The 10,000-nt window shown below is 39.0% G+C and overlaps 1 protein-coding gene across 2 annotated transcripts in view; it reads left to right on the forward strand.

Moving 5' to 3' along the window:
* LOC133552520 (LHFPL tetraspan subfamily member 2a protein-like) overlaps positions 1-10,000 on the forward strand; it is a 58,047-nt gene that overhangs the window by 10,946 nt on the left and 37,101 nt on the right. The window contains exon 1 of one of the 2 annotated variants that reach the window (XM_061899741.1): positions 6,000-6,218. The exons of the other annotated variant lie outside the window; for it this stretch is intronic. The gene's annotated coding sequence lies outside the window, so the exon portion shown is untranslated. Of the gene's footprint in view, positions 1-5,999; positions 6,219-10,000 lie in introns of those variants that run through there. 2 annotated transcript variants of the gene reach the window in all.

Genomic DNA, 10,000 nt, shown 5'->3' on the forward strand with positions numbered 1-10,000 from the left:
TTTTTACGAAGCCACGGTGTTGTAACACGTGCTGAATGTGGCTTGGCATTGTCTTGCTGAAATAAGCAGGGGCATCAATGAAAAAGACGGTGCTTAGATGGCAGCATATGTTGTTCCAAAACCTGTATGTACCTTTCAGCATTAATGGTGTCTTCACAGATGTGTAAGTTACCCATGCCTTGACCTTTTGAACTTTGCATCAATAAAAGTTTGGATGGTTCGCTTCCCCTTTAATCCGGATGACACAATGTCAAATATTTCCAAAAACAATTTGAAATGTCGACTCCTCAGACCACAGAACACTTTTCCATTTTGCATCAGGCCATCTTAGATGATCTCGGGCCCAGAGAAGCCGGCAGCGTTTCTGGATGTTGTTGATAAATGGCTTTCGCTTTCCGTAGTGGAGCTTTAACTTGCACTTACAGATGTAGCGACGAACTGTATTTAGTGACATTGGTTTTCTGAAGCGTTCCTGAGCCCAAGTGGTGATATCGTTTAGAGATTGATGTCGGTTTGGTTGATACAGTGCCGTCTGAGGGATCGAAGGTCACGGTCATTCAGTTTTGGTTTCCGGCCATGCCGCTTACGTGGAGTGATTTCTCCAGATTCTCTGAACTTTTTGATGATATTATGGACCGTAGATGTTCAAATCCCTAAATTTCTTGCAGATGCACTTTGAGAAACGTTGTTCTTAAACTGTTTGACTATTTGCTCACGCAGTTGTCGACAAAGGGTTATACCTCACCCCATCCTTTCTTGTGAAAGACTGAGCATTTTTTGGGAAGCTGTTTTTTTACCCAATCATGGCACCCACCGGTTCCCAATTAGCCTGCACACCTGTGGGATGTTCCAAATAAGTGTTTGATGAGCATTCCTCAACTTTATCAGTATTCATTGCCACCTTTCCTAACTTCTTTGTCACGTGTTGCTGGCATCAAATTCTAAAGTTAATGATTATTTGCAAAAAAAAAAAAAAGTTTATCAGTTTGAACATCAAATATGTTGTCTTTGTAGCATATTCAACTAAATATGGGTTGAAAATGATTTGCAAATCATCGAATTCTGTTTATATTTACATCTAACACAATTTCCCAACTCATATGGAAACGGGGTTTGTAGATGCAATGGTTTTCCGTGTTGGGACCATGATTTCGGTCCAAACTTGTTCACTGGTCCTCATATGGAAGGTAATTTTCCTTGTTGATGTCTCAAGGAGGGTAGAAATTCAAGAACACACACACACGCACACACACACGCCACATTTATAGCCTCCCACAGTGTTTTCCCTAAGTAAACACACGCAAGAGGAAGCTCTAAAATAATGATCAAATGACCACAGAGGGGGTGGTGTCAGGCAGGGCGTTATTATACTTACCCAACCCAATCCCAAACCTAAAAAGGAAACTGAGAGTCGGCTTGGGAAGATACTTTTTTTTTTTTTGTATGCGGCTTGTGGTTGTCAAGTGGAACACACAAAAACACAAGTTGAAGTTTAGTGGAATTTTTTGGCCTCGTATTTGTAAAAGTGGAACATGTATGCACATCCAAATGGACATTCTCTGTGTAATGGCATAACGAACAAAAACTCCCAATTTGTAGTCTATAGAGTAGAGCCAAGCTTTATCGTTTTGTTTTCAACCTTCACAGAATAAATGTACAATGTGGAGAACCAGTAAAATTACACATTCATATATCACATACCTTTTGTAGTAAAAACCATTCAACTGTACTTTTCAGAAAATAAACGTGTGTTTCCTTTTCCCCACTGTACATTTATATCAGGAGTCGGCAATCAAAAACGTTGAAAGATATAATGAAGGCAACACATGATATAAGTGTCTGTATCAGCTATAATAGCCTACTATCATAATGACTGTGTCACAGGCTGAAGCAAATGTTCAAAGACAGAAATGTTGAGATTTAATATTTATTCTACACATTTTTACATCATTAGAAAACATTAGAAAATCAGGGGCTACTCAGAAGGTGAGATAACTCCTGGAAATGACTGGTTTTTAATGGCCAAAGGCATACATGTGTGTGTCCAAGTTAAGGCTGTCTTCTTTTAATAGATTTATTACAATCTTTGGCAAGCTAAGTAATGTTTGCTGTGGTCTGGAACAACATGGCACACAAACGACTATCTGAAATGCAGCCAATATTACATACAGACAATGTGTCATGAGCCATGCACAACGAAAATTATATACAAAGAGAATAAAAGGAAAGGACATTAAATTAGCTCAAATATACCAAATGAGGTATAATGATACAATATATACATACAGCTCACGTAAATAGCATGCTAGCATTGATTAGCTTGCAGTCGGCACTGACCAAATAATCCTGATTAGCACACCAACAAGTCAATAACATCAACAAAGCACACCTTTGTGCATTCACGCACAGTAAAAAACTTTTGGTGGACAAAATGAGACGAAGAACAAGTTCTTGGGGGTGCAGATAACAGACAATATGACCTGGTCCCTACACACCGGAGCTCTTTTAGAGCTCGGCAGCGCATGCACTTTTTGCGTCGGATGAAAAGAGCACATCTCCCTACCCCCATTCTCACCAGATTCTAAAGAGGCACTGTAAAGAGCCTACTGACCAACTGCATCTATGTCGGGACCGGAGCCTGCAGTGCCTCAGACTCTGCAGAGAGTGGTATATGACAGCGGAAAAAGATTTCCAGGACTTCTCTTCCTCCTATCCAGGAGATCGCAAAAAGCCGCTGCCTGACCAGGGCTCAGAAAATCTGCAGAGACTCCTCCCACCCCCACCAAGAACTGTTTTCACTGCTGGCCTCTAGAAAGAAGTTCTGCAGCCTCCATAGCAGAACTTCCAGGTTCTGTAAAAGCTTCTTCCCTCAGGCCGTAAGACTCTTGAATGCGTCAAAAGAACCCTCTCAATTCCCCCCAAAAATGGATTAACTCGCTGGAATATACAGACAATATAACATACATCCATAAACCTGGATGCATATGCAAAAGTGCAATATATTTATCTGTACAGTAATCTATTCATTTATATCTGCACCTTATTGATTTTTTATGCTGCACTATAACGAGCTAATGCAACAAAATGTTGTTCTTATCTGTACTGTAAAGTTCAAATTTGAATGACAATAAAAGAAGTCTAAGTCTATGTCTTAGAGCAGGGGTAGGGAACCAGATGTGGCTCTTTTGACGACTGCATCTGGCTCACGGATAAATCTGAGCTGACATCGCTTGACACGATAAGTAATGAATAGTTCCACTTGTTAAAAATAACGTTTAAAATATAAAACATTCTCATGTTTTTAATGTTCAAGAAGTTGCGTTAATGGTAAGAAGTAATTTATTTATTATTGGTTAGTGTGGGGCTTGCCCTTCTGGGGGTTCTTCAGACCAGCAAGCTCCGACATGAGAACCTGTTTCAGGGTTACAATATTGTTTTATTTTTCAATAAGTCTCTTAGTTCCTTTCCAGCAATTGTCTTTTTCTCTTTCGTTCTCGCTCGCACTCTGGCTCCAGTTTCCTGGCTGCTGCTTATAACAGAGCGACAGGTGATTAGATAACAAGGCCCAGATGGGCCATCTACGCACCTTTCGCTGATTTCGAGGCCGGTCCTGGCACACCCTGTTTCGCTGCAGGCCCGCAGGCCACGTCCCCTCCACAGTTAGCATCAGAATAACAATGTTATTTCAAAGAATAAGAGACTTATTATACTCTAGAAATGTTGGTCTTACTTAAAAATGCACATGTTTAGTTGTGTTCAGGGTTAAAAAAAAATATTATATGGCTCTTACAGAAATATGTTTTAAAATATTTGGCTTTCTTGGCTCTCTCAGGCAAAAAGGTTCCCGACCCCTGTCTTAGAGTGTCCGCCCTGAGACTGGTAGGTTGTGAGTTCAAAACCCGGCCGAGTCATACCAAAGACTATAAAAATGGGACCCATTACCTCCCTCCTTGGCATTCAGGATCAATGGTTGGAATTGGAGGTTAAATCCCAGGCACTGCTCCCCTCGCCTCCCAGGGAATGGTCAAAGGCAAATGCAGAGGACGAATTTCACCACACCTAGTGTATGTGTGACAATCATTGGTACTTTAACTTTAACTTTAAGGAGTGGAAGATTTTACATGTTAACAAACTGTTGCGTCACCATCACAGTAATAAAAGGAGACTAACAATATTGGTTTTCAACCATTTTTGATTTCTTCAGTACTTGCAGTGTAATTCTAATACAGTAACAACAAGTTGTAAGCAAAAAAATCTTGCTAGTGCAAAAATTTGGAATCAAAGAGGTTGTGCACGGACGACATTTGGGTGGACATTCAGGCCCTATTTTACAGGAAAAAAGTTTATTTCTACCAGAACCTTCTCTGTTTTCAGGTCAACTCTGTAGTGCTGTGCTAGTTTGTTTACACTGCTCTCATCTGTGCAACGTTTCCCTGTTTGCAAGTTGCCTGCTAGCTTTTCCACGAAACAACATTATCCTTATGTGTTTGGGTCATCTCATGCTTACGAAAGATGATTCAAGCTTTTGTACACTTAGATGTATTCGGTGTTTGTTGTATAATTCTAATACAGTGCCAAAAGAGTTGTGACCGAAAATATTTAGCCGCACCTCCGCCTGTTCTTCAGACCTAGTGACGCCACTGGGGTAACACAATTTTAATTATAAAGTAAATGGTCATCAAGAGTAAAAAAATACAATTAGAAATAGCAACGAGCAAATGTTATTAGTCATTAAATCAAAAAAACGTTTTGAAATACAGATGGAAAAGGAGTTTTGCAATGTACTGTGTCATTAGTTCTGGTACACCACATATCAAAATAATTATCTAAGATTACATTTTGTAACGTTATAAATGAATGGACAATTTAGCACATTAGTTCAAATTTTTATTTTTTCAGAATTTTAGTAAGAATTTAATGGGCTTCTCAAGACTGTGTATTTAGACTTAGACAAACTTTATTGATCCACAAGGGAAATTGTTCCACACAGTAGCTCAGTTACAAAGGATGGAAAGTGTAAGGATGGAAAGGATAATGCAGGTATAAAGTAAAATAATACATGTACCTTAGTAGCAATATGAAATATAACATATATGTTATATTTACATATTATATATACTATATATACTGATATATTATATTATTATATTGTATATGTATATATATGTATGTATATATATTTTTAAATGTATTTATTTATACATATATATGTATAAGTATATATGTATATAATATATATGTATACATACATATATGTATACATACATATGTAAATATGTATATATCCATTTATATATATATATACATATTATATGTATATATACGTATGTATGTATGTATCCATCCATCCATTTTCTACCGCTTATTCCCTTTGGCGTCGCTGGTGCCTAACTCAGCTACAATCGGGCGGAAGGCCTTACACCCTGGACCAGTCGCCACCTCATCGTATGTATGTATGTTTTGTTTAATTTTGGCTAAAAATCTAAAATAAAATATCCATATTGATACAGTATCTAATAAATTATTATAAAAATATACAACTAATATCTTATATATTATGCACAGTAGCTGGTTTCATGCATATAAACATATTTAATAATGAAAATATATAAATCAATGAAAATACCTATACAATGTATAATTACAGAGGAAAGTAGCCTATAATGAATACAATTTAAAAATACAATTAATAAATAAATACAAAACTATTTCAATTGCAAAACATCTTTTATTTCAACACTTTTATTTCCGGTCGTGAGTGAACACCTCGATGAGTGTGCAGGAAGTAGTGGACAGTTGTCTAAGTATGTACAGGAAGTAAATACAAGTTGGCCACTGGAAGAAATTGAAAACTAAAATTAAACCTGTTTTAATATTCTTGAAAAGAAAGAAAATCTACAAAATCTGTAAAAAAATATATTTTTTTCCACGAACCGTTTTTTTGCTCCTCACGATCTATTGGAAGGGTGCGGGTGGTGTGACGTCATCAGGCTGCCTGAGGAGGAGGAGGAGAAGGAAGAGGAAGGGGAGGAAGGTTGGTTTAGTTTCGAGAAAGGACGCAAGTCTTGGACTGAATGAAGCTGAGCCACACTGGAAAACCAAAGCTACGTTTTTAAAGAAAAACAGCAAGAAAACGCTTCCTCCTTATCACCTTTTCTTTTTTTTTTTAAGAGAAGACAAGCTTGTAGAAACATCTACTTTGTGTCTTCAGGTTTCAGGTATGGACGCATGTTTCATGTTTGTGTTACCTTTTCAGTACAATTGTACAGTAGCCTGTGTGTCAAATTCATGTTCATTCATTCATCAACCTGCCTTCAAGTATTCATCTCAAGTTGTAACTAGGTGGTCGTTTTTCAATGCACTTATTTGGCTCCACTTGGACTTTTTTGTATCATTGCCCCCTGTTTACATGCATGTTTCTGTCAGATAGAAACTCAGACATTTGGAAACACATGCTGTAATTTCCATTGTATTAGACAGAAACGTATAATATGTAAAGTCGTAATTTCTACAACTCCTACTTTTTTGTGATAGAGTGATTGGAGCACATACTTGTTTACCCCCCCCCCCCCCCCACCCCCAAAAAATAAATTCACAAAGTATGGTTCTTTTATGAATTTTTTATGGGTCTACTGAAAATGTGAGCAAATCTGCTGGGTCAAAAGTATACATACAGTAATATTAATATTTGGTCACATGTCCCTTGGCAAGTTTAACTGCAATAAGACGCTTTTGATAGCCATCCACAAGCTTCTGGCAAGCTTCTGGTTGAATTTATCATCACTCCTCTTGATAAAATTGGTGCATAAATCAATCAATCAATCAATCAATCAATGTTTATTTATATAGCCCTAAACCACAAATGTCTCAAAGGACTGTACAAACCACTACGACTACGACATCCTCGGAAGAACCCACATAAAGGCAAAGAAAACTCACACCCAGTGGGCAAGGAGAATTCACACCCAGTGGGACGCCAGTGACAATGATGACTATGAGAACGTTGGCGAGGACCTCAAATGTGGGCAACCCCCCCTCCTCTAGGGGACCGAAAGCAATGGATGTCGATCGGGTCTAATATGATACTGTGAAAGTTCAATCCATAGTGGCTCCAACACAGCCGCGAGAGTTCAGTTCAAAGCGGATCCAAGACAGCAGCGAGAGTCCCATCCACAGGAAACCATCCCAAGTGGAGTCGGATCAGCATCGTAGAGGTGTCCCCAACCGATACACAGGCCAGCGGTCCATCCTGGGTCCCGCCTCTGGACAGCCAGTACTTCGTCCATGGTCATCGGACCGGACCCCCTCCACAAGGGAGGGGGGGACAGAGGAGAAAAAGAAAAGAAGCGGCAGATCAACTGGTCTAAAAAGGAGGTCTATTTAAAGGCTAGAGTACACAAATGAGTTTTAAGGTGAGACTTAAATGCTTCTACTGAGGTAGAATCTCAAACTGTTACCGGGAGGGCATTCCAGAGTACTGGAGCCCGAACGGAAAACGCTCTATAGCCCGCAGACTTTTTTTGGGCTTTAGGAATCACTAATAAGCCGGAGTCTTTTGAACGCAGATTTCTTGCCGGGACATATGGTACAATATAATCGGCAAGATAGGACGAAGCTACACCGTGTAGTATTTTATACGTAAGTAGTAAAACCTTAAAGTCACATCTTAAGTGCACAGGAAGCTAGTGCAGGTGAGCCAGTATAGGCGTAATATGATCAAACTTTCTTGTTCTTGTCAAAAGTCTATCAGCCGCATTTTGTACCAACTGTAATCGTTTAATGCTAGACATGGACTTGTTTCTTCAGCATTGTCCACACATTTAAGTCAGGAATTTCGGAAGGCCATTTTAAAACCTTAATTCTAGCCTGATTAAGCCATTCCTTTACCATTTTTGACGTGTGTTTGGTGTCATTGTCCTGTTGGAACACCCAACTGCGCCCAAGACCCAACCTCCGGGCTGAAAATTGTAGGTTGTCCTAAAGAATTTGGAGGTAATCCTCTTTTTTCTTTGTCCCATTTAAAGCACCAGTTCCTTTGGCAGCAAAACAGGCCCAGAGCATAATACTACTACCACCATGCTTGACGATAGGGATGGTGTTCCTGGAATTAAAGGCCTCACCTTTTCTCCTCCAAACATATTGCTGGCTATTGTGGCCAAACTCTTCAATTTTTGTTTCATCTGACATCACGAGGACAAAGATAAGAACTTCAGGAGGAAAGTTCTGTGGTCAGATAAAACAAAAAATGAGCTGTTTGGCCACAATACCCAGCAATATGTTTGGAGGAGAAAAGGTAAGGCCTTTAACCCCAGGAACACCAATCCTACTGTCGTAGCATGGTGGTGTAGCTTTTTAACTTTGTTCTTTATTATGGCTATTTGACAGATGTAAAAAGCATGCAGGATGCATTATACTGGTCCATTATGTTTAACCAATTAAGTTTAGTGTTTTATTTTTCAATATCCGTGTGATTAAAGTATGCCGTAAACTCTGAAGGCTTGATGCTGACGGTTACTATTCATTTTAGCTGCAGCTTCTCCTGCCAACCTTGCTCCTGATGGGTCGTGGTTAGCGCCATGCGTGGCAGCTTCCACCATCATTGTGTGAATGTATTATGTGTGAATGTGACATATATTGTAAAGCGATTTAGGTATTGTGCTGGTTTAGTTAAGCACTATATAAGATACAGGCAGATGAGCCAACTGGAGAAGGAAACAAGGGCGGACTTGCTGGGATTTGTCATTTTTTTTCCATATTTCTGTGCTTTTAACCTGGGTGAGTAAATTATTATTAATCACCAACCCTTTTATTTTGAAAATCGACCAGATTTATTTTGATTGTGTCATACTTCCTGTCCTGTTCTACCCTATTTGTGAGAAATTGCTGACAAGCTTCTGCAGCTTTGCTCTAGCATCCAGCAAAAATAGAAGCTCTATGTTAATGACAATCAATGATCCATCCATCCATCCATTTTCTACCAATTGTCCCTTATGGGAGAGCGGGGGGTGCTCATTCTAATTTAGATATGGAGACTAGTTCAGATCAAAAGCTTTTAACCAGTATTATTTTTAAATGATGCTACAAATTAGCAGTGCTGCTACTTTTTGTAGCAACGCTTTTGCCACATAATTGTTCAACATATTCCCGCATGAAGCCAAACCACCGCCAGACGATGCACCCCGTGCTGTTTTTCTTGGGAATTAATTCTTCCTCCATTTGTTACCAGATTTGCACCTTCCCTCTCTCGTATTACCACCCGCAACACAGCTAATGTTACCCATGTAGCTAACTCTGCTCGGAGATGGCGTGTGATGTTGCACGCGTGACGTAAGTAAGACGGTGCGCTTATTTATGTCTCTGTGAGAAAGAGATACAAAAAAAGCGAGAAGAGCCTGCAGTGTAATGCCTGCAGCTAAAAGCAACTGTGTGAGAACATATACTCGAATATCACGATATAGTAATTTTCTATATCGCACAGACACAAACTTGCGATATCTCGAGTATCAAGCCCTATTTGTAATGTTTAGTATTTCACATTTAAATGTTATCTTTAGTTTAAATTTGTATTTTATTTGTTTTCTGAGTTCTTAACACACATTTTTGATTCGAGTGTTTTGTAATGCACCTTCCCGGCGAGTCTTAATAAGAAAGGAAGCAATTGTGAGCAAAACCTAAACGAGTTAAACTTTTACACAAGGCAGCAATCATAAATTAATCTTTCAGCACATACCCAAGATTGAGATCCATAGTCCTATTTTGATAAAGACGGAGAAAAACACATACTCATAACGGCGTGTGCAACATCAAGGTAACAAACATGGGCATAACTTACCAGTTAAATATTTGTGATCACTTCTCTGTCCTTTTTTACAACCAGCCAGGTCGTCAATGTTACGTCACCGATTATCTTTGAGCGGTAAACATAACGGGAAAAAATGAAAAACAGTGAGTCAAGGCTATGGAGTGCTACTTGCAGTTTGTTTGCAAGGACTCATCCTCA

This window comes from Nerophis ophidion, linkage group LG01 (genome assembly GCF_033978795.1).
Source record: "Nerophis ophidion isolate RoL-2023_Sa linkage group LG01, RoL_Noph_v1.0, whole genome shotgun sequence".
In the NCBI taxonomy this organism is placed as follows: domain Eukaryota; kingdom Metazoa; phylum Chordata; class Actinopteri; order Syngnathiformes; family Syngnathidae; genus Nerophis; species Nerophis ophidion.